Source organism: Crotalus tigris, unplaced genomic scaffold, assembly GCF_016545835.1.
Source record: "Crotalus tigris isolate CLP2741 ecotype Arizona unplaced genomic scaffold, ASM1654583v1 scf7180000017614.5298720, whole genome shotgun sequence".
NCBI classification, from domain to species: domain Eukaryota; kingdom Metazoa; phylum Chordata; class Lepidosauria; order Squamata; family Viperidae; genus Crotalus; species Crotalus tigris.
The window spans coordinates 1,395,630-1,418,528 of record NW_024096513.1 but is presented as its reverse complement, the minus strand read 5'-3'; positions in this window follow the sequence as shown (position 1 = coordinate 1,418,528).

Here is a 22,899-nt window from a genome sequence, read left to right as displayed (position 1 = left end):
CAAGTGCGACGTACAGGGAGGGGCCAGCGGCCTCGCGCATGCGCCCTGGTTCAACGGAAGGCTGTGGGAAGATGGCGGTTCTTTAATGCTGCTCTGATGAATCGTTTGGGAGGCACGTGACATTAACTGGATATTTAAAAACAGTGAGGAAAGTCCACAGGAGGCCCGCTTATGCTCCCATCGCCTGTTTCCTGGGAGAGGGGAAGTTATTTATTGAGACTAAAGCGGTCAAGCCCTCTGGGAAGAATTGAGTTCTACGGTTAAAGAAGGAATAGCAGCCACAAAAGGAAATAAACCCTTTTAACATGATTTTAAGATTATTATTTAGCTATTGAAGCTATTGAATGCTATTAAGGGTAAAAAAAGAGTGCCATCCTGTGGTTGAAGCAGGTATAGTAGCCATTAAAAAACTTCAATGGCATTTTAAGGTTATTTTTTATTATTACAACCTTATTAATATTAATAGGGCATCATAGTCCTTAAGGTTTAAGGCTTTTGAAGCAGATTTCTTCCGCGCCTGCGTTGCAGCAAACGGGCCTCCCTTGGCCCTATTAATAAGGTGTTACGCCATTAAAAAGGTTTCTTTCTTTTGGTGGCCGCAATACGTGTTTTTGACCACAGGAGGGCACAGTTTTCCGTCCCATAGCTCTAGCTTGGAGTCCATGGTAGGCTTTTTTAAATGGCCTCCATGCTATAACCAAGGGACGGAAAACTCTGTCAAATCAGATACTGCAGCCACAAAAATAAATACACCTCTTTAATGGCGTTTTAAGATGATTATTCTTTATTATTAAAACCTTATTAATATTAAGCTACAGAGCCATATGCGGCTCCAGAGCTGCAGGTTGCTGACCTGTGTGCTAGGGGAACTCAGAGTACACCTTTGATAAAGGAATATACATAATAAGCAAACACCTATAAAACTTGAGTTTAGTCAAAGCAGCAAAGCCTGCCCTCCTGTGGCCAATGTGTGCTGTAACGTTTGGCAAAGAAGTCCTGGAGTGGCTTCTTTTTATTCTTTCATTTCCTTTGATGGAAGCTCAAAGCAGCCACAGAAGAGGCTGCTGGGAATATAAAAGATAATTGTAGGAGCTAAAATTTCATTTCTAATAGGGCACTGAGGAAGGCAAAACAGGGAATGCTGCCCTCCTGTGGCCAGGTAAGCCCATGACATTTTTTCCCTAAGGTACAGCAGAAAAGGTTACTGGATAGATTAAATAGATGTCAATCAAGCTCAATTTCACTGAGGGCCGCAACAGCATTGCAGTTGCTCTGGGGGGTGGGGGATGGCCAGAGTGGGTGCAGCTTACTGGGTGGGTGTGGATGGAATGAGTGTGGCCTACTGGGTGGGCGTGGCTAGTTCTACACCAGTCGCATCAAGGGTGCCTGTGGGGGCCTGGGCAGGAGTGGGACAGATCTGAGGGTCTCTGGCAGAAGGGGGTGGGACCGGGGCAAGTGCCAAGATGGCCACCACAAAATTGTACATTGGCTCCCAGCCGGCCTGGGCCAGAGCCAAGGCAGCGGGGGCCGTTTCCTCACTGTTTCCAGGATGGCTTCGTAGGCCACATGAAACCACTTTGTGGGCCGTATCCGGCCCCTGGGCCTTGTGTTTGGGATGTCTGATATAGATGATTAATAGGTGAGATAGATAATAGGTGAGAGAGGGAGAGAGGGAGGGGGAGGGGGGAGAGAGAGAAATCTAAAATGTTATGTAAAGCACAAAAAACTTCATTGGAAGTTTATTTTGGTAGAACAGGACATTTCTGTATATACCAAACACCCAAATCCTTACAAAAGATGATCCTCGGTGATTTTGGCAAAGGGCAGGAGCACAAGGTGCCCAACAGGTCCAAGCTCCTGACTGCAGGATCCCAAATATAGCGAAGGAAGAAAAATACTTTGTTTCTGCATCATATCTTCCAAGCGTTACCCAGTTGCAACAGTTTGTACAACAATTCAAAACATAATACAGTCTTACAGATAAAATACATAAAAGCATAATCCAATATTTTAAGGATAAAAAGTCACATAAAAATTACAAAAGCAATGATAAAATACCATGGGTTGAATAGTTCACTAATTTAAAATGACATTTTTGACAAAGGGTGAGGTGTAAAAGGAACCATACTTTCATCAAAAGATTTTTCTCAGAAGAAAGAAAACACCAGTGTTCAAATACATACATATCACAACAGGTATCTCTTGGTGAAGAGATGGTGATAAGAAAGAATACATAAATAAACAGGCAAAAGACAAAATACCTTGTCTACCATAAGCATCACAACTACTTAACAACAGTAAATCAGGACTAAAACTCAGTTGTATTACAAAAAATACATGTCAAACAGAAATTTGAGGAACAAAAAGACAAATGTGTGTGACAAAAGAAATCAAAATTCTTGAGGTGACCGCCATACCGTGTGTCATGTTTAACATTTATCAGTCAAAACATAACTTACACATTTTAAATAACAGCTGTGGATAAAATTATTCCAAATAGAAATCTTTTATCAATCACTGGCCACACCAGACATTAAAAAGGGCCACTGAGATTTTCTTTCTGGTTCTAAGAACCACTGCCAGGATTAAATTTACACCAGGCAGAAAACTATAAAATCCATTACCAAGCACTGGCCACATTGGTCATTTAAGAGGGCCAATGAGGCTTTAATTTTGGTTCTAAGAACCATCGCCAGGGCTAAATTTATGCCAGGCAGAAAACTATGAAATCTATAACCCATCAACAGCCACTGGCCACACTGGTCATTTAAAAGGGCCGTTGAGGTTTTCTTCCTGGTTCTAAGAACCATCACCATGGCTAACTTTACGCCAGGCAGAAAACTATAAAATTTATTACTAAGCACTGGCCATACATTGATCATTTAAAAGGGCCAATGAGGCTTTATTTTTGGTTCTAAGAACCATCGCCATGGCTAACTTTACACCAGGCAGAAAACTATAAAATCTATTATCAATCACCGGCACACCCAGCATTAAAAAGGGCCATTGAGATGCTTTCTGGTTCTAAGAACGACCATCGTGCCTAAATTAAGCCAGGCAAGAAATCTACTCAGGGTTTCAATGGCCACATTTAGAATTTAAAAGGGTCACACAGATTTATTTTCCAGTTCGAGCACATAAATGTTTCACTCTAGCAAAAAACTAGTTATTAATTTGTAGAGATGGCAATACCTCGTATTAAAGTGTGTCACCAGGTTTACTTTTGGTTCCAAGAGATCTGGCTGCAGCTGACATTATTTCTCAGGGTATGAAGTTGGGAGGGAAGCGATTCAAAAGGATTCCCTTCCAGTTTGAGACTCAGCTAGGGCACCGGAGGAGGCTTGTAGTTGAGCGCTGTTGACTCCTCCAGTGTGACTCGCCCTGGCTGCTCACTCAGGTACTGAAAGGGTCTCCCTCTCAGGGTGGGTCTCACAGAGTGTGTGCTCAGAGGCTGGACGAGCCTGGGAGCGTCTGGCTGCCTACTCATTCAGTGTGAGTTTCACAGAGTAGTAACTCAGGGGCTGGAAGATCCCTGTCAGGAGTGCCTTGGCATCACCTCTGTGAGTCAGGATGGCCACAGCAGCAGTGCAGCCTTTTGCCCAAGAAATGCAGCCCATCAACTCACCCGTGCCCATTTACAGCCAGCTTTCCTCCTCCGCTGCCCTCCCGCAGCCGTTCTCCATGGCCAGTGGGCCCTTGGCCCTCTGCCTGTCGCCCTTCGGCCCGGCCAATTCACCCAGATACCGTTTGTCCTGGGTCTTTGTCTGTACGGGACAAATAGCCCACAGCCAACTGGGTGGCAGGCAGGAGCAATCCCAGGGGCTGGGGAGGGCAGTTGTGATGCAAGATTTTTTAAAGTGCTGTGGCTGCTCTGCATGTTTTGGGGCCTTGCAGCTCTGACCCCAGAATCGGAAGGAGGGGGACTGGCAGCAGAAGTAGCAGCCACTGGGGCCACTGGGGGGAGCAGTCAGACAAGAGTGTGTTGGGGGAACAAGGGAGGGAGGGAGGGGCACCTCAAGGGGGCTTCACGAAGACAGCTTGACTCGCAACTCAAAGAGGGGAGGAGGAGAAAGGCCGGAGCAGCTTCTGCCACAGCCAGGGAGGCGAGTTAGGGGGGCACACAGGCAAACAGCAAGGCCAGCGTGGCTTCTACCCACCCTTCCCTCCCACGACGGGTCACAGTTCCAACCCCCAAGCCCATGCCATTTGCCCTCCCTTCCCTCCCACGACGGTGCACGCAGTCCCATCAGCCCCAGCCCTTGCCATTTGCCCTCCCCTCCCACAACGGCACACGCAGTCCCATCAGCCCCAGCCCTTGCCATTTGCCCTCCCTTCCCTCCCACGACAGCGCACGCAGTCCCATCAGCCCCAGCCCTTGCCATTTGCCCTCCCTTCCCTCCCACGACGGCGCACGCAGTCCCATCAGCCCCCAGCCCTTCCCATTTGCCTTCCCTTCCCTCCCACGACGGCGCACGCAGTCCCATCAGCCCCCAGCCCTTCCCATTTGCCCTCCCTTCCCTCCCACGACGGCGCACGCAGTCCCATCAGCCCCAGCCCTTGCCATTTGCCCTCCCTTCCCTCCCACGACGGCGCACGCAGTCCCATCAGCCCCAGCCCTTCCCATTTGACCTCCCTTCCCTCCCACGACGGCGCACGCAGTCCCATCAGCCCCAGCCCTTCCCATTTGCCCTCCCTTCCCTCCCACGACGGCGCACGCAGTCCCATCAGCCCCAGCCCTTCCCATTTGCCCTCCCTTCCCTCCCACGACGGCGCACGCAGTCCCATCAGCCCCAGCCCTTCCCATTGGCCCTCCCTTCCCCCCCACGACGGCGCACGCAGTCCCATCAGCCCCAGCCCTTGCCATTTGCCCTCCCTTCCCTCCCACGACGGCGCACGCAGTCCCATCAGCCCCAGCCCTTGCCATTTGCCCTCCCTTCCCTCCCACGACGGCGCACGCAGTCCCATCAGCCCCAGCCCTTCCCATTTGACCTCCCTTCCCTCCCACGACGGCGCACGCAGTCCCATCAGCCCCAGCCCTTCCCATTTGCCCTCCCTTCCCTCCCACGACGGCGCACGCAGTCCCATCAGCCCCAGCCCTTCCCATTTGCCCTCCCTTCCCTCCCAGTCCTTGCCATTTGCCCTCCGTCCCTCCAAAGGCGCAAGCAGTCCCATCATCATGCCTCCCCTTCTCCCTCCCAGCCCTTGCCATTTTGCCCTCCCTTCCCTCCCACGACGGCGCACGCAGTCCCATCAGCCCCAGTCTTTGCCAGTTGCCCTCCCTTCCCTTCCAAGGCGCAAGCAGTCCCATTAGCCCACGCTTCCCTCCCATGACGCTCCAGTTCCAGCAGCACACCAGCCCTCTGTTTGCCTGTGTGCCCCCCTAACCTGCCTCCCTGGCTGTGACAGAAGCTGCTCCGGCCTTTCTCCTCCTCCCCTCTTTGAGTTGCGAGTCAAGCTGTCTTCGTGAAGCCCCCTTGAGGTGCCCCTCCCTCCCTCCCTTGTTCCCCCAACACACTCTTGTCTGACTGCTCCCCCCAGTGGCCCCGGTGGCTGCTACTTCTGCTGCCAGTCCCCCTCCTTCCGATTCTGGGGTCAGAGCTGCAAGGCCCCAAAACATGCAGAGCAGAGCACTTTTTAAAAAAAATCTTGCATCACAGCTGCCCTCCCCAGCCCCTGGGGTTGTTCATCGCATGCTGCCCCCGCAGCACCATGGCTGGGGGCTATTTGTCCCATATAGCCAAAGGCCCGGGACAAAGGGTGTCTGGGTGAATTATCCAGGCCGAAGGGCGACGGGCAGAGGGCCAAGGGTCCACTGGCCGTGGAGAATGGCTGCAGGAGGGCAATGGAGGAGGAAAGCTGGCTGTAAATGGGCTGAGGCGAGTGGCAGGGGGCGAAGGAGGCGTGACCAAGGGTCCATGCCTAAACATGGGGGTCGGTGCAGATGGAATCAGGAATAGTGCATCTCTTTTGTCTCTCTGGTTTCATGGACTGCAATGATCATGATCATCATTGACCAGTGAGGGAAGCGATCCAAAAGGATTCCCTTCCAGTTTGAGACTCAGTTGGGGAGCCTCAGGGACCGGGAGAGACTTCCAGCCGAGGGCTGTTGACGCCTCCAGTGTGATTTGCCCTTGCTGCTCACTCGGGGACTGAAAGAGAAAGTATCTGCTCATGGACTGAGTGAGTCTGGGAGCCGATAATTATCCCACATCCATTCGGTGTGAGTGTCACACAAGCTCAGGGACTGAAAGACCTCTAAAAATGAATCATCACTATTTACAGGATGGATTGGCATGTGGAATGCTTGTGTGGCCCTTCTCAAGTTCTAAGAAGTACAGCTGTGGCTAACATTACACTAGGCCAGAATAATCAGTGACCAAGCCTAGCAATAGAAAGGGCCATAGACATTTTCTTTTGGGTTTTAAGAACCATTGCCAGGCCTAACAGTAAGGAGGCAAGAAAAGTATGGAATCTTATGTACATCACGGAACACACCTAGAATGGGCTAAAAATACAACAGGCAAGAAAACGAGAATCCCTATTATGTAGCAATGGTCACAGATAGGATTAAAATGTGTAGTGTGGTGTGATCATGAAAGTGGCTTACATTTTCAGCGATTGTTCTAAAGGTCAGTTTTGACATAATTGGTGAAATAGCATTCTTGGTGAAGATCATGTTCGTTCTTGCATTCCATTCCTTCTTCCTCCTTTTTCACCATCAACACTGCAGGCTGACAAGTGAGTCTTCTGTCTTCTAGGATGGTGTAGAGTACATGCCTTTGAGATAAAAAAAAAAAATCAACATTACTTCAGCTGCCACTGAGGTTTTACACCTAAGAAGGCACAATACACTGTGGTTACTATTACCTCAGATGCAGGTATTACCCCTACTTACCTAGGAAGAATGGACCATCAATTTTTTGGGGGGGGACATTGACCTCCCTCCATATCCTAAAACTTTGAAGAATACAACTTACCTCATAGCGTAGGAGGCACCATCACAGCCAAAGGCTAATAGGGCTTGAACTGGAGACATTTTCTTGCTGTCTTGGTTCTTCTTTTTTCTTTCTTCGCCTTTGTTTCTTCCTTCACCGTGTCTCTTCTGAGGAACATTTGGCAACAGGGTGCAAATGTTCCTCCCCTCAATCTCAGGGACTCTAAAGCTATAAATTCTTTTCTAGATCAACGGCCACACCTAGCATTAAAAAGGGGCGTTGAGGCTTTCTTTCTGGTTCTAAGAACCATCGCCATGGCTAGAATTATGCCAGGCAAGAAAGGTATAAAATCTATTATCCATCAATGGCCACACTTAGAATTAAAAAGGTCCATTGAAACTTTTTTTCTGATTCTAAGATCGATCGCCATGGCTAAAATTACGCCAGGCAGAAAACTATAAAATCTATGATTAATCACTGGCCACGTTGGTCATTTAAATGGGCCACTGAGGTGTTTTCTTTCTGGTTCTAAGAACCATAGCCATAGCTAAATTTACACCAGGCAGAAAACTATAAAATCTATTATCAATCAATGACCACACCTAGAATTAAAAGGTCCATTGAAACTTTCTTTCTGGTTCTAAGAACCGTTGCCAGGGCTTAATTTATGCCAGGCAAGAAAGATATAAAATCAACTGTCTACAAGATCGTATTCATTCTTGATTTCCATTCCTTCTTCTTGTACTTTTACCATCAAAGCTGAGTCTTCTGTCTTCTAAGATGCTGTAGTACATGCCTTTGAGATAAAAAAGGCACAATACACTGTGGTTACTATTACCTCAGATGCAGGTGTTACCCCTACTTACCTAGGAAGAATGGACCATCAAATAGTGGAAAACCAACCCCCCCCCCTGCCCGTATCCTAAAGCTTTGAAGGAAACAAGACTCAACGAAACTTACCTCACAGCATAGGAGGCGCCATCACAGCCAAAGGCTAATAGGGCTTGAGCTGCAGACATTTTCTTGCTGTCTTGGTTCTTCTTTTTCCTTTCTTCGCCTTTGTTTCTTCCTTCACCGTGTCTCTTCTGAGGAACATTTGGCAACAAGGTGCAAATGTTCCTCCCCTTAATCTCAGGGACTCTAAAGCTATAAATTCTTTTCTAGATCAACGGCCACACCTAGCATTAAAAAGGGCCGTTGAGGCTTTTTTTCTGGTTCTAAGAACTATCGCCATGGCTAGAATTATGCCAGGCAAGAAAGGTATAAAATCTATTATCCATCAACGGCCCCACTTAGAATTAAAAAGGTCCATTGAGAGGTTTCCTTTCTGGTTCTAAGATCCATCGCCATGGCTAGAATTATGCCAGGCAGAAAACTATAAAATCTATGATTAATCACTGGCCACATTGGTCATTTAAATGGGCCACTGAGAGGTTTTCTTTCTGGTTCTAAGAACCATAGCCATGGCTAAATTTACACCAGGCAGAAAACTATAAAATCTATTATCAATCAATGGCCACACCTAGAATTAAAAGGTCCATTGAAACTTTCTTTCTGGTTCTAAGAACCGTTGCCAGGGCTTAATTTATGCCAGGCAAGAAAGATATAAAATCAACTATCTACAAGATCGTATTCATTCTTGATTTCCATTCCTCCTTCTTGTACTTTTACCATCAAAGCTGAGTCTTCTGTCTTCTAAGATGCTGTAGTACATGCCTTTGAAATAAAAAAAAAATCAACGTTACTTCAGCTGCCACTGAGGTTTTACACCTAAGAAGGCACAATACACTGTGGTTACTATTACCTCAGATGCAGGTGTTACCCCTACTTACCTAGGAAGAATGGACCATCAATTTTTTTTGGGGGGGGGGACCATTGACCTCCCTCCATATCATAAAACTTTGAAGAATACAACTTACCTCACAGCGTAGGAGGCGCCATCACAGCCAAAGGCTAATAGGGCTTGAACTGGAGACATTTTCTTGCTGTCTTGGTTCTTCTTTTTTCTTTCTTCGCCTTTGTTTCTTCCTCCGTGTCTCTTCTGAGGAACATTTGGCAACAGGCGTACAAATGTTCCTCCCCTCGATCTCAGGGACTCTAAAGCTACAAAAACTTTTATAGATCAACGGCCACACTTAGCATTAAAAAGGGCCGTTGAGGCTTTCTTTCTGGTTCTAAGAACCATCGCCATGGCCAGAATTATGCCAGGCAAGAAAGGTATAAAATCTATAATTGATCAACAGCCACACCTAGCGTTAAAAAGGGCCATTGAGGTTTTCTTTTGGTTCTAAGAACCATCGCCATGGCCAGAATTATGCCAGGCAGAAAACTATAAAATCTATTATAGATCAACAGCCACACTGGTCATTTAAAAAGGCCGTTGTAATTTCCTTTCTGGTTTTAAGAACCATCACCGTGGCTAAAATTACGCCAGGCAGAAAACTGTAAAATCTATAATCAATCAACAGCTGTGTCTAGCATTTAAAAGGGCTGTTGGGGAAGTTTCCTTTCTGGTTCTAAAAACCATTGCCATGGCTAAATTTACAGCTGGCAAGAAAGGTATTAAATCTATTATCTACAGTTCAGTTTTGATTTATGTGGTGAAGTAGCATTCTTGATATTCATTCTTGCGTTCCATTCCTTCTTCCTCCATTTTCATCTTCTGTCTTTTAAGATGGTGTAGCAGAAGCCTTTGAGTTAAAAAAAATAGTATTACTTCAGCTGCCCCTGGAGTTTTACTCCGAAGAATGCACAAAGTACAGTGGTTACTATTACCTCAAGTGCAAGTGTTACCTTTCCTTATCTAGGCATAATGCAGAGGTTCCCAACCATTTGGGCACCAGGGAATGGTGCAATGGATAAAGGGTTTCCACGGACCAGAGGGGGTATGGTTTTGAGTACCTGCATCCTGAGGATGGAGCTTTGCTTGTTTGTGTGGCCCACTTGCTGGCATGCTGCAGTCCGGTGCTGGTCCACAGACCAGGGATTGGGGACCCCTGGCATAACGGATCAACAAGTAGGGAAGACCACCCATCTCCCTCCATATCCTTTGAAGAATACAAGACTAAACTAAACTTACCTCACAGCGTAGGAGGCGCCCTCACAGCCAAAGGCTAATAGGGCTTGAGCTGGAGACATTTTCTTACTGTCTTGGTCTTCTTTTTTTTCTTTCTTTGCTTTTGTTTCTTCCTCTGCTGTGCACAGCAAGGGTTGTCTCTTTCGAAGAACATTTGTCAACAAGAGTGCACTTGTTTCTCCACTCAGACTGCAAAGCTAAAAAAACTATAAAATCTTTTGTAGATCAACAGCCACACCTAGCATTAGAAAAGGGCTGTTGAGGATTTATTTCAGGTTCTGAAAACCATTGCCATGGCTAAAATTATGCCAGGCAAGAAAACCATAAAGTTTATAATCTATCAACAGCCATGCCTAGCTTTAAAAGGGGCCATTGAGAGTCCCCCCCCCCCGTTCTAAGAACCATCGCCATGGCTAAATTTATGCCTGGCAACAAACATTTAAAACTTTATTATCTACAGCTCAGTTGTGATTGAGTTGGTGAAGTAGCATTCTTGATGGAGACCATATTCATTCTTTTATTCCATTCCTTCTTCCTCCATTTTCACCATCAACACTGCAGGCTGACAACTGTGTCTTCTGTTTTCTAAGATCGTATAGTAGACGCCTTTGAGATTAAAAAAAAATATCAATGTTACATCAGCTGCCCCTGGAGTTTTACTCCTAAGAATGCACAATACACAATGGTTACTATTAGCTCAGATGCAGGTGTTACCATTCCTTATCTAGGCATAATGCAGAGGTTCCCAACCTTTTGGGCACCAAGGACCGGTGCCGTGGAGAAAGGTTTTCTGTGGACCAGAGGGGGTGTGGTTTTGAATACTGCCTGAATCCTGAGGATGGAGCTTTGCTTATTTGTGTGGCCCACTTGCTGGCATGCTGCGGACCAGTGATGGTCCACCGACCAGGGGTTGGGGACCCCTGGCATAACGGATCATCCGCCTCCCTCCATACCCTGAGACTTTGAAGAATACAAGACTCAACTAAACTTACCTCACAGTGTAGGAGGTGCCATCACAGCCAAAGGCTAATAGGGCTTGAGCTGGAGACATTTTCTTGCTGTCTTGGTTCTACTTTCTTTCTTCTTCTTTCTCTTTGGTTTCTTCCTCTGCCATGCCCAGCATGCGTTGTCTCTTTCGAGGAACATTTGGCAGAAGAGCGCAACTTGTTCCTCCGCTCAATCTGCAAAGCTAGGAAACTATAAAATCTTTTATAGATCAACGGCCACACCTAGCATTAGAAAGGGGCCGTTGAGGTTTCCTTTCTGGTTCTAAGAACCATTGCCATGGCTAAAATTATGCCAGGCAGAAAACTATAAAATCTGTTATTAATCATCGGCCATGCTGGTCATTTAAATGGGCCATTGAGGTTTCCTTTCTGGTTCTAAGAACCATCATCATGGGTAAAATAATGCCAGCCAGAAAACTATAAAATCTATTATAGATCAACAGCCACACCTAGCATTAAGAAGGGCCATTGAGGTTTCCTTTCTGGTTCTAAGAACCATTGCCATGGCTAAAATAATGCCAGGCAGAAAACTATAAAATCTATTATTAATCACCGGCCACGCTGTTTATTTAAAAGGGCCATTGAGGTTTCCTTTCTGGTTCTAAGAACCATCGTCATGGCTAAAATAATGCCAGGCAGAAAACTATAAAATCTATTATAGATCAAAAGCCACACCTAGCATTAAGAAGGGCCATTGAGGTTTTCTTTCTGGTTCTAAGAACCATCACCATTGGCTAGAATTATGCCAGGCACAAATCTATAAAATCTATTATTAATCACCGGCCACACTGATCATTTAAATGGGCCGCTGAGGTTTCCTTTCTGGTTCTAAGAACCATCACCATGGCTAAAATTATGCTAGGGAAGAAAGGTGTGAAATCAAATATCAATCATAATACCAGGTAGCAGCCAGAATATATAATGAAAACTCTTTAATTTCGCAATAAATTCAAAGACCTAACCATAGTTACAGTTGGGAAACTGACTATCCTAGACCAGGGATAGGCAACCTTGGCTCTTTTATGACTCGTGGACTTCAACTCACAGAATTCCTGAGCCAGCCATTCTAGCTCAGGAATTCTGGGAGTTGAAGTACACGAGTCATAAAAGAGCCAAGGTTGACTACCCCTGTCGTAGACCAAGCAATGTCCAAAAACATTAATAAATTTCTAGGAGCCTGTCACTCTGACAAATTAGCCATGAATAGACAGACAGAAACAATATGTACCCACTTTGCAAAAAAGACAACACCTCTTCACCAGCAATCCACACTGAGATATGCATAGATTAACACTATGATTAACATCAGACCAGCAATCAAGAAGTAAACAATGTCCTAATCAAGGAACTGCCAAAGACGCTAACAACAAATAGCACAACAAAGAACCTCCAAGACCACTTTTTTAAAAAACTGCTAAAGCAAGCCTTAGGGCAGTGATGGCGAACCTTTTAGATCTTTTAGAGTGTCCAAAAGCCGCCCTGCCCCAGCTCTCGCCCGCCCGTCTCCCCATCCCGCTCTGCCATCCCGCAGGGCCACCTACCGCCTCCATGGCCCGTCGCAGATCTCCCAGGTGATCCTGCAGTGCCATGGCAGCCACGCCTTCTGCCTGCGTCCCACAGCATCATCTGCATGCGACAGGGTGCGAGGGCGGAGTCTTGTCCCCACTGCCCGGCTGCCATGTCCTTGGCTGGGCTGCTGCGCACGGGCCACATCCAGGGGTGATTCTCCTCCGGGGGTCTGCTGGAGACGAGGGGGCCGCGGGGGGAGGTGGGGCTGGGGCGAAGGCGCGCGTGCCCATAGAGAGGGCTCAGAGTGCCACCTCTGTCCCACGTGCCATAGGTTCGTCACCACTGCCTTAGGGTAAATTTCAGCAAGGCCCAAACAGTACTGGCCAGGCTTCCTCAATTTCATGATACACCGAAGAGTGAATTAAACCATCTGTCTTACTGTTGATGTCTTCTTCTTCGTCTACAGGTCATTTTGGATTCGTTCCTTGAAAGTCAACATTACTTCAGTTGGAACTGGGGTTTTACTCCTAAGAATGCACAATACACAGTGGTTACTATTACCCCAGACACAGGGGTTACCCTTGCTTACCTAGGCATAATTACTGGAAGACCATCCACCTCCCTCCATATCCTAAAGCAGGGGTCTCCAAACCTGGCCCTTTTATGACTTGTGGACTTTAACTCCCAGCACGCTGGCTGAGGAATTCTGGGAGTTGAAGTCCACAAGTCATAAAAGGGCCAGGTTTGGAGACCCCTGTCCTAAAGCTTTAAAGAATAGAAGACTCAACTAACCAGACCTCTCAGCGTAGAGGGTGCCATCACAGCCGAAGACTAAGAGGGCTTGCGCTGGAGACATTTTCTTGCTCTTTTTTTCTTCTTTTTTCTTCTTTCTCCTTGGTTTCTTCCTCAGTCGTGCCCAGCAACGTTGTCTCTTTCGAAGAATATTTGGTAGAAGAGTGCACTTCCTCTGCTCAGTCTGCAAAGCTACAAAACTATAACATCTTGTACAGATCAATGGCCAACCTAACATTAAAAAGGGCCATTGATGTTTTCTTTTTGGTTCTATGAACCATTGCCAAGGCTAAATTTCCAGACCAACAATCAAGAAGTAAACAATATCCTAATCAAGGAGCTGCCAAAGAAGCTAACAACACATAGCGCAACAAACAACCTCCAAGACCATTTTCGCTAACACTGAAAGAAGCCACTAGTACAGTAATGGCGAACCTTTTAGAGACCGAGTGCCCAAAAACTTGCCCCGACCCCGCTCCACCCCTCCATCCCCACCCCCCACCCCCCGCCCACAGGACCACTTACCGCCTCCATGGCCCTCCGCAGATTGCCCAGGCAGCCCAGCAGCACTATGGCAGCCACGCCCTCTGCCCGCGCCCTGCAGCATCAACTGCATGATGGGGTGTGAGGGCAGAGTCTTGTCTACGCTGCCTGGCTGCCATGTCCTTGGCTGCGCTGCTCCGTGTGGGCCACGCTCGAGGGCGAGTCTCCTTCAGGGGAGCTGCTGGAGAGGAGGGGGTCGCAGGGGGAGGCAAGGCTGGGGCAACAGCACATGTGCCACAGAGAGGGCTCCGAGTGCCATAGGTTCGCCACCACTGCACTAGAACATAAACTGGGAACAAACTGCACTACAACAGGGGTGTCAAATTGCCGGCCCATGGACCGGACAGGTCACGTGGAAGCCACGCCCACCCCATTGCCGGCCAGGGCAAAACCAGCCCGATGCGTTGCATGACGTCACATGACGTCACGAGTTTGGACATGCTTGGTCTACAAGAAAACCGCCAAGCTCAGAGAGCACCAAAGACACCTCATTTCAACTGTTAACCACAAATATTCTTCTTTATTGGTATTCATCATATTAAAATGCATCACCAGGTTTACTTTTGCTTCTAAGAAGTCTGGCTAGTATTGGCATTATTTCCAAGGGTGTGAAGGTGGGAGGGAGGTGATCCCAAAGGATTCCCTTCCAGCTTGAGTCTCACTGAGGGAGTCCTCAGGTACTGGAGGAGGCTGGTATCTGTCTGATTCTAAGATCTACAGCCAATAGCTAAAATTGTCTTGGGTCAGAAATTTTTTTGCTACTTTTTAGGCATGTTTGTCACACTTATGACTGCTCTTTTTACCCTGGATACTTTGTAATGTTTAAAAAAAAACTTTGCTAAAGCAAGTCTTAAGATAAACTTTAGCAAGACCCAAAGATTTTTGCAGTAGTTAACATGTTGCAAACAGTATCTGCCAGGCTTCCTCACTTTCATAATACACTGGAGAGTGAATTAAACCATCTGTCTTACTGCTGATGTCTTCTTCTTCGTCTACATGGATTCATGCCTTTGAAATTAAAAAAAAAAATCAACATCACCAAATGACCATGGATGTTCAGAGGTTAGAAAAGCAATCAGTCAAAGGGGTTTTATGTGTTTTATCCTACTTGTGAAAGAAGGCAAGATACAATAACTTGTAACATTGCTCCCTTAAGCCACTAGCCCAGGGGTAGGCAACCCAAAACACTTAAAGAGCCACTTGGACCCGTTTCCCACCAAAAACAAAACACTGGGAGCCGCAAAACCATTTTGATATCTAAAATGAAGATAACACTGCATATATCCTTTTTTACCTTTATTATAGGGGTGCGTGTGTTTGTGTGTGTATGTATGTGTGTGTGTGTGTGTGTGTGTATATATATGTATATGTATGTATGTATACACACACACACACGCACACAGGTAAAAAAAGGATATATGCAGTGTTACCTTCATTTTAGATGTCAAAAGGGTCTCTCTCTCTCTGTCTCTCTCTCTCCCTCTCTATCTGCCCTTGGTCTGCCACTCCTCTTCCCCCGCTCTCTTTCTTTCTCTCTCTCTCTTTCTTCTCTCTCTCTCTCTCTCTCTCTCTCTCTCTCTCTTTCTCTCTCTCTCTTTCTCCCCCCCCCTCTCCTATCTGCTGCTCACCTGACAAGCTTCAGGCTGTTGTCCAACAAGATCAGGGGTAGGCAACCTCGTCTCTTTTATGACTCATGGACTTCAACTCCCAGAATTCCTGAGTCAGCCTAGCTGGGCTAGCTGGCTCTCTCCTGCCCTTCCTGCTTCCTGCAGAGACGCAGCAAAGGGAGGAGCTCCGCCCAGTAAGCTTTTCAGCTCCTCGGCACACACACACACAAAAACACACACACAGAGAGAGAAAAGCACACACACACACACACAGAGAGAGAGAGAGAGAGACGCAGGGAAGCGCAATTCCTCTCTCTGTCTCTCTCTGCAAAGGCAGAGGAGGCTGGGAGCCGCAGGGGAAGGCTCAAAGAGCCGCATGCGGCTCCGGAGCCGCAGGTTGCCGACCTGTGCACTAGCCTGTTTTCTACATGTTTTGCTTCTTTTAAGGCAGAGGTCTTCAAACTTGACCCTTTTATGACTTGTGGATTGGCCCACTGGCTGAGGAATTCTGGGAGTTGAAGTCCACAAGTCATAAAAGGGCCATGTTTGAAGACCCCAGGACTTCAACTCCCAGAATTCCTCAGCCAGGCACGCTAGCTGAGGAATTCTGGGAGTTGAAGTCCACAAATAGACCCCAGGACTTCAGCTCCCAGAATTCCTCAGCCAGGCACGCTAGCTGAGGAATTCTGGGAGTTGAAGTCCACAAATAGACCCCAGGACTTCAGCTCCCAGAATTCCTCAGCCAGGCACGCTGGCTGAGGAATTCTGGGAATTGAAATACAGAAGTCATAAAAGGGCCACATTTGAAGACCCTTGGACTTCAATTCCCAAAATTCCTGAGCCAGACATGTTGAGGGGAAAGGGAAGTTTCCAAGCTGAGCCATGCTGGATCAGGAATTCTGGGAGTTGAAGTTCACAAGTTATAAAAGAGCCAAGGCTGCCTACCCCTGCGCTAGTTTCTTTTCTTGTTAACTTGTTAAACTATAGGGTTTCCTGCCTGAGCAGAGGGTTGGACTAGATGACCTCTAAGATCCCTTCCAACTTTATTATTATTATATATTTTACTTTTAGGGGCTTGTGCGTTGATTAAAATTACCTCAGATTCCAAACAAAATTACTTTATTCCTGAGAGCAAAATCAATTCCTGAGATAATTTTACCTTTAAAGCTAATTTTAACTCCTATTCACCTTTGCTGGTTTGGTCCCTTTAAAAAGGACATGGCTGAGATTAGCTCAGGTTCCATCAAAATTTTATTTTAAGAACTTGAATTCTTGGCTAAAATTACCCCAAGAATTCACTTTATTCCTAAGACGAAAGTCAGTTCCTGAGATAATTTTACCTTTCAAGCTAATTTTAACTCCTATTCACCTTTTCTGGTTTGGTCCCTTTAAAAAAGACATGGCTGAGATTAGCTCAGGTTCCATCAAAATTTTATTCTAAGAACTTGAATTCTTGGCTAAAATTACCCCAAGAATTCACTTTATTCCTAAGAATAAAGTCAGTTCCTGAGATAATTTTACCTTTAAAGCTAATTTTAACTCCTATTCACCTTTGCTGGTTTGGTCCCTTTAAAAAAGACATGGCTGAGATTAGCTCAGGTTCCATCAAAATTTTATTCTAAGAACTTGAATCTTGGCTAAAATTACCCCAAGAATTCACTTTATTCCTAAGAAGAAAGTCAGTTCCTGAGATAATTTTACCTTTAAAGCTAATTTTAAATCCTATTCACCTTTGCTGGTTTGGTCCCTTTAAAAAGGACATGGCTGAGATTACCTCAGGTTCGACCAATATTTTATTCTAAGAACTTGAATTCTTGGCTAAAATTACCCCAAGAATTCACTTTATTCCTAAGAGAGAAGTCAGTTCTTGAGATAATTTTCCCTTTAAAGCTAATTTTAACCTTTGCTGGTTTGGTCCCTTTAAAAAGGACATGGCTGAGATTAGCTCAGGTTCGACCAAAATTTTAAGAACTTGACTAGTATTATTCTAAGACACAGCGGTTTGCGTTATTCCCCGAGCGAAAGACTGAGATAAGTATCTTTAGCGACCTATGGGTTTTGGAGTCCTTTAAATAAAACACTGTTGAGCTACCACTGGCGTTTTACTCGTAAGAATACACGCCGTGGTTAAAATTACCCCAGGTGCTATCCTGACTCCTCGAGAACAATAAGCTATTAATTAGCTAACGAACTCGCGCCCCCCTCCGCATCCCTAAAAGGTAAAAAAAATTCTCCGCCAGAATTACCTCAAAGCTCAAAAGGCCCTGCCCGACCTCGAGCTCGAGGACTTGAGCCGCGGGAGAGCCGGAGAGAGACATTTTTGCCCTCCGGCGCCCCGCAGCAAAAAGGAAAAAGTCGGCGGGCTTCTCAAGCTGAGTGCCAAAAGAAAAGCGAGCGCGCTGCAGAGGCAGGAGACGCCGCTATCGCCTCTCTTCTGAGGAAAAAGAGACGCGGTAGCGGCGTCGGCTGCCTCTGCAGCGCGCTCGTTTTTCTTTTTGCACTCAGCTTGAGAATCCCGCCGACATTTTAAATGCCCCCGCCTCTCGGAGAGGGGAGAGGCCGCTCAGCCAATCCGAGGGAAGCGTTTCCGGAGCAGCCAATCACGAGCGAGATGGGCGTGCAGACCGGAGCCCGCGAGGCAGTCCGAGGGCGCTGGGCGGGAAAGGCGCGCGCTCTTTCCCGCCCAAACACAGGTGCGAACGCTCGGCTATTTTCCCAGCTCGCGCAGCGGTTGCCATGGAGACAGCCGCGGAGCGCGGGAAGGCTCATCACGGCCAGGTGTGCCCTGTCCCGCACAGGTGAAGGTGATTAGACTGCGTAATGCCTCCTCCTCGAGCCTTCGCCACGCCCGGGGACCTTTTGGACTACAAGTCCCATTCGTCAGGCAGCCTTGTGCCTGAGAGGCTGCCTCCCACCTCCTCCCTCTCCCGTTGCAAAGGCCCAGTTTTTAAAATATCCCCATCATTTTTGCCGCTGTGCTTTTTAGGATTGAGAGAACAGAGGGTGACTTGGGCTTCTACTGGATTACAAGTCCCATCAGCCACCTCTGGGGTGCTGATGGGGATCGTCCCTTCTTCCAACAAAGAACTTTATCTTGTTGAGCAGGAAAATGCTTAAAATGCTGTTTTAAAAAAAACTGAAAATTTTATAAATGCAAAATAAAATAAAGATTACATGCAGAATTTAGGAGATGCTTTCCATTTTTTGCTGCAGAGAGATATTCTGTTAAATTCTAGTTGGAACTCCACGTCTCTTATTCTGTTGCTTTGCTTGGGTTATGCTTATGCTCCCACTGCCTGTTTCCTGGGAGAGGGGAAGTTATTTATTTTATTAACGGTATTAACACCTTATTAATAGGGCCAGGGGAGGCCCGTTTGCTGCAACGCAGGCGCGGAAGAAGAAATCTGCTTCAAAAGTATAAAAAATAAATGCAGTTTATTTTGAAAATGTGTATAACCTATCATTCCCTTCTAGGTTTATCATTTAAAGGATGGATAAAAGGGATGAGACGTGAGAAGTTGCAACTAATGGCTTTTATTATTTTGTTCCCCATCCATCTAACTTTGTAGACCTTCGTCCAAAACAAGTCAGGGTTAGGAAGGATAGGAGATTCCTTCCTTTCCTCTCCAGGTTGCCGTAAAACAGCCCACCCACCGCCCAGAGGTAAGAGAAAGGAAAAGCAGGTCTCTCTGGGGGCAGCAGGAGACCCGGGTCTTTGCAGAGTCCGGCTTGCAATTTTGCTAACTTCCCCCAGTCACGGCTGCATCGACTGATGTAGGGCCAGGAGGAAGGGGGCGGACGCCTGCCGGAACCATCAGCCTTTTTGGAAAAGGCAGTGGAGAAAGGAGGTCACGCTCCCTGGATTTCCAGCCTAGAGCCTCTGCCGGATGGGTGACACCCCCCCCCCTTGCTGTGGCTGTTAAGAAGGAACTGGGGGGGAAACAGGTAAGTTTCCCCTTTTTTTTGCCACTTTCAGTGAGGTTAAGGCTATTCCTTTTAAAGAGACAGGGATGGAAATGGAGTAAGGTTGGGAGCCCAGTAAAAACCCCAAGAGGAAGCGGGAAACAGGGTGGGAGGTTGCGATGGCCACCGCTCCTCTCAATATTGCAGTTTTGGTGGGAAATAGCGGGAGGAACCTCTCCAAGGGCCTTCCCACTAGCAGAGCTTGGCAGTTCTTTGCTTCATTCTTTGCTCTAACCAAGAATAAAATAAACTCCAAATTGGATAGCAGTCCGTATGTTCTTTGTACGACTCGTACAATATTAATATTATTAATATTAGGCCATCCTAGGCTTTCTTAACTAGGTTTAAGAATTTAATTTATTCTCGGTTAGAGCAAAGAATGAAGGATTAGGAATTGAACATCTATGAGCTTAGCAAACTTTTGAAGCAGATTTCTTCTTCTGCGCCTGCGTTGCAGCAAACGGGCCTCCCCTGGCCCTATCAATAAGGTGTTAATACCGTTAATAAAGATAGAGAATACCGTCATTTTAAAATGCCATTAAAAAGGTTTATTTCTTTTGTTGTTGTCGTTAATTGCGAAGTCGTGTCCGACCCATCGCGACCCCGTGGACAATGTTCCTCCAGGTCTTCCTGTCCTCTACCATCTTCTGGAGTCCATTTAAGTTCACACCTACTGCTTGAGTGATTCCATCCAACCACCTCGTCCTCTGTCGTCCCCTTCTTCTATTGCCCTCAATCTTCCCCAGCATTAGGCGCTTCTCCAGTGAGTCCTTCCTTCTCATTAGATGTCCAAAGTATTTGAGTTTCAACTTCAGGATCTGGCCTTCTAAAGAGCAGTCCGGGTTGATCTCTTCTAGGACTGACCGGTTTGAACGCCTTGCAGTCCAAGGGACTCGCAGGAGTCTTCTCCAGCACCATAGTTCAAAGGCCTCAATTCTTTTGCGCTCAGCCTTTCTTATAGTCCAACTTTCACAGCCATACATTGCAACTGGGGAAACCATGGCCTGGACTATACGCACTTTTGTTGGCAGGGTGATGTCTCTGCTTTTTAGTACGCTTTCTAGATTTGCCATAGCTTTCCTTCCCAGGAGCAAGCGTCTTTTAATTTCTTGGCTGCAGTCCCCATCTGAGGTGATCTTGGAGCCCAGAAAAATAAAATCTGTCACACCTCCATTTCTTCCCCATCTCTTTCCCAGGAATTGAGTGGGCCGGATGCCATGATTTTGGTTTTCTTAATGTTGAGTTTCAAGCCAACGTTTGCACTCTCCTTCTTCACCCGCATCAAGAGGCTCCTTAGTTCCTCTTCACTTTCTGCCCTTAGAGTGGTATCATCTGCATATCTTAGGTTGTTGATATTTCTCCCGGCAATCTTAATTCCAACTTTTGATTCATCTAGCCCTGCCTTTCTCATGATGTGCTCTGCATACAAGTTAAATAGGCAGGGCGACAGTATACAGCCTTGCCGGACTCCTTTTCCAATTTTGAACCCATCCGTGGTTCCGTTTCCAGTTCTCACTGTTGCTTCTTGACCCGCATATAGGTTTCTCAAGAGACAAATAAGATGGTCTGGTATTCACATCTCTTTAAGAACTTGCCACAATTTGTTGTGATCCACACAATGAAAGGCTTTAGCGTAGTCAATGAAGCAGAAGTAGATGTTTTTCTGGAACTCCCTAGCTTTCTCCATGATCCAGTCGTATCGCGCTTCCCTGTGTTACACCTTAAGAGGTTGCTCCTAAAAGTGCACCCCGCTCGCCCCCTTCAAGCAAACCCCGATGTTTTTATTCAAGAATGGTTTAGTTTGTCCTGCCCTTCCTTTTCTTTAAGGAGATCGTACGTAGGTAGGTTTGTATTTAGGTTTGGTGTTTCTAAACTATATTTCTTAGAGATACCTATGTATCAATAGAAGCGCAATATCAAATATCTATTTGAAATATTGTGTATTTTTATTAGGGAAGATCAATATAAAAATAAATGTAGTTTATTTTGAAAAAGTATATAACCTATCGTTCCCTTCTAGGTTTATCATTTAAAGGATGGATAAAAGGGGTGAGACGTGAGACGTTGCAACTAATGGCGTTTATTAATTTGTTCGTCGTCCATCTAACTTTGTAGGCCTTCGTCTATTAATAAGGTGTTAATACCGTTAATAAAGATAGAGAATATGGTCTTTTTAAAATGCCATTAAAAAGGTTTATTTCTTTGGGTGGCGGCAACACACATTTTTGACCCCAGGAGGGCAGTTTTCTGTCCCATAGCTTTGGCTTGGAGTCCATCCTAGGCCTTTTTAATGGCCTATAGCTAAGGCAGGGGTAGGCAGCCTTGGCTCTTTGATGACTGGTGGACTTCAACTCCCAGAATTCCTGAGCCAGCCCTGCTAAGGCACGGAAAACTGGTCAAATCAGATACTGCGGCCAGAAAAATAAATAAACCTCTTTAAGATGATTATTCTTGATTATTAAAACCTTATTAATATGAATAAGCCACGATAGGCCTTAACTCGGTTTAAGATTGGAACCAGGATTTCTTCTGCGCCCGTGTCGCACCGACCGGGCCCCCCGTCGCCACGTTAATATTAATAATAAGGCGTTAAGAATAAAAATAGAGAAGAATAAGCTTCAAATGCTATTAAAAAGCATTTATTTCTTTGGGCGGCAGCAGTACCCGTTTTCGACCACAGGAGGGCAGTGTTTCCCGTCCCATAGCGTTACCAGGGAGGCCGTCGTAGGCCACTTGCCCAGGATCGGGACACCGAGAAGCTAAGCCCCAAAGCGCAGAGCGTCAGCCAAAGGATCGCCACTCTATGCTCCTCCGAAAGGGACGGGCCGCTTCCCTCGGCCTCCTGCGCATGTCGGCCGGTTGCTTCTGGACGAGTAATCTGCGAGAGGCCCTCTCTGGACGGCGGGCTTCCTGTCCGTCGGTATCGGCCGTCCCCCAGGTGCTGCGGTAAAAGGACCTTTCCATCATGTCCGACTTCCGTCCATTCGTTCTTCAACTCCCCCTACTTCCTTTCGGGTAGACCTTTTCAGCATGTCCAACTTCCTGTCCGCGCAAATTCGCCGTCCTCCAGGGTCTTTGAATTGCGACCTTCCCAATATGGCCGACGTCCGGTCAATCCTTCTTAATCGTCCTTCCACTTCCTTTTTTTCGGGGACCTTCTGGGCAGGGAGGACCCCACGTCCGATCAACGAGGTAAGCCGTGAAAACCCCGTTCAAAAGGCTTATTTCCCTCGGCGGCCGCAATACCCGTCCCATAGCATTTACCAGCGTAGGCCTTTTCCACGGCCTCAATGCCGGTATCGCTAAGGAAGGGAAAACAGTGCCCTCCCGTGGCCAAGCCAAGTATAGCAGCCACCAAAAGAAATAAACCTTTGAAAATGGCAAAAGGTCCTCCCGTCGCCCTATTAATATTAATAAGAGGTTACTAATAAAGACGGGGGGAAAATAAATAGCCTTAAAATCCCATT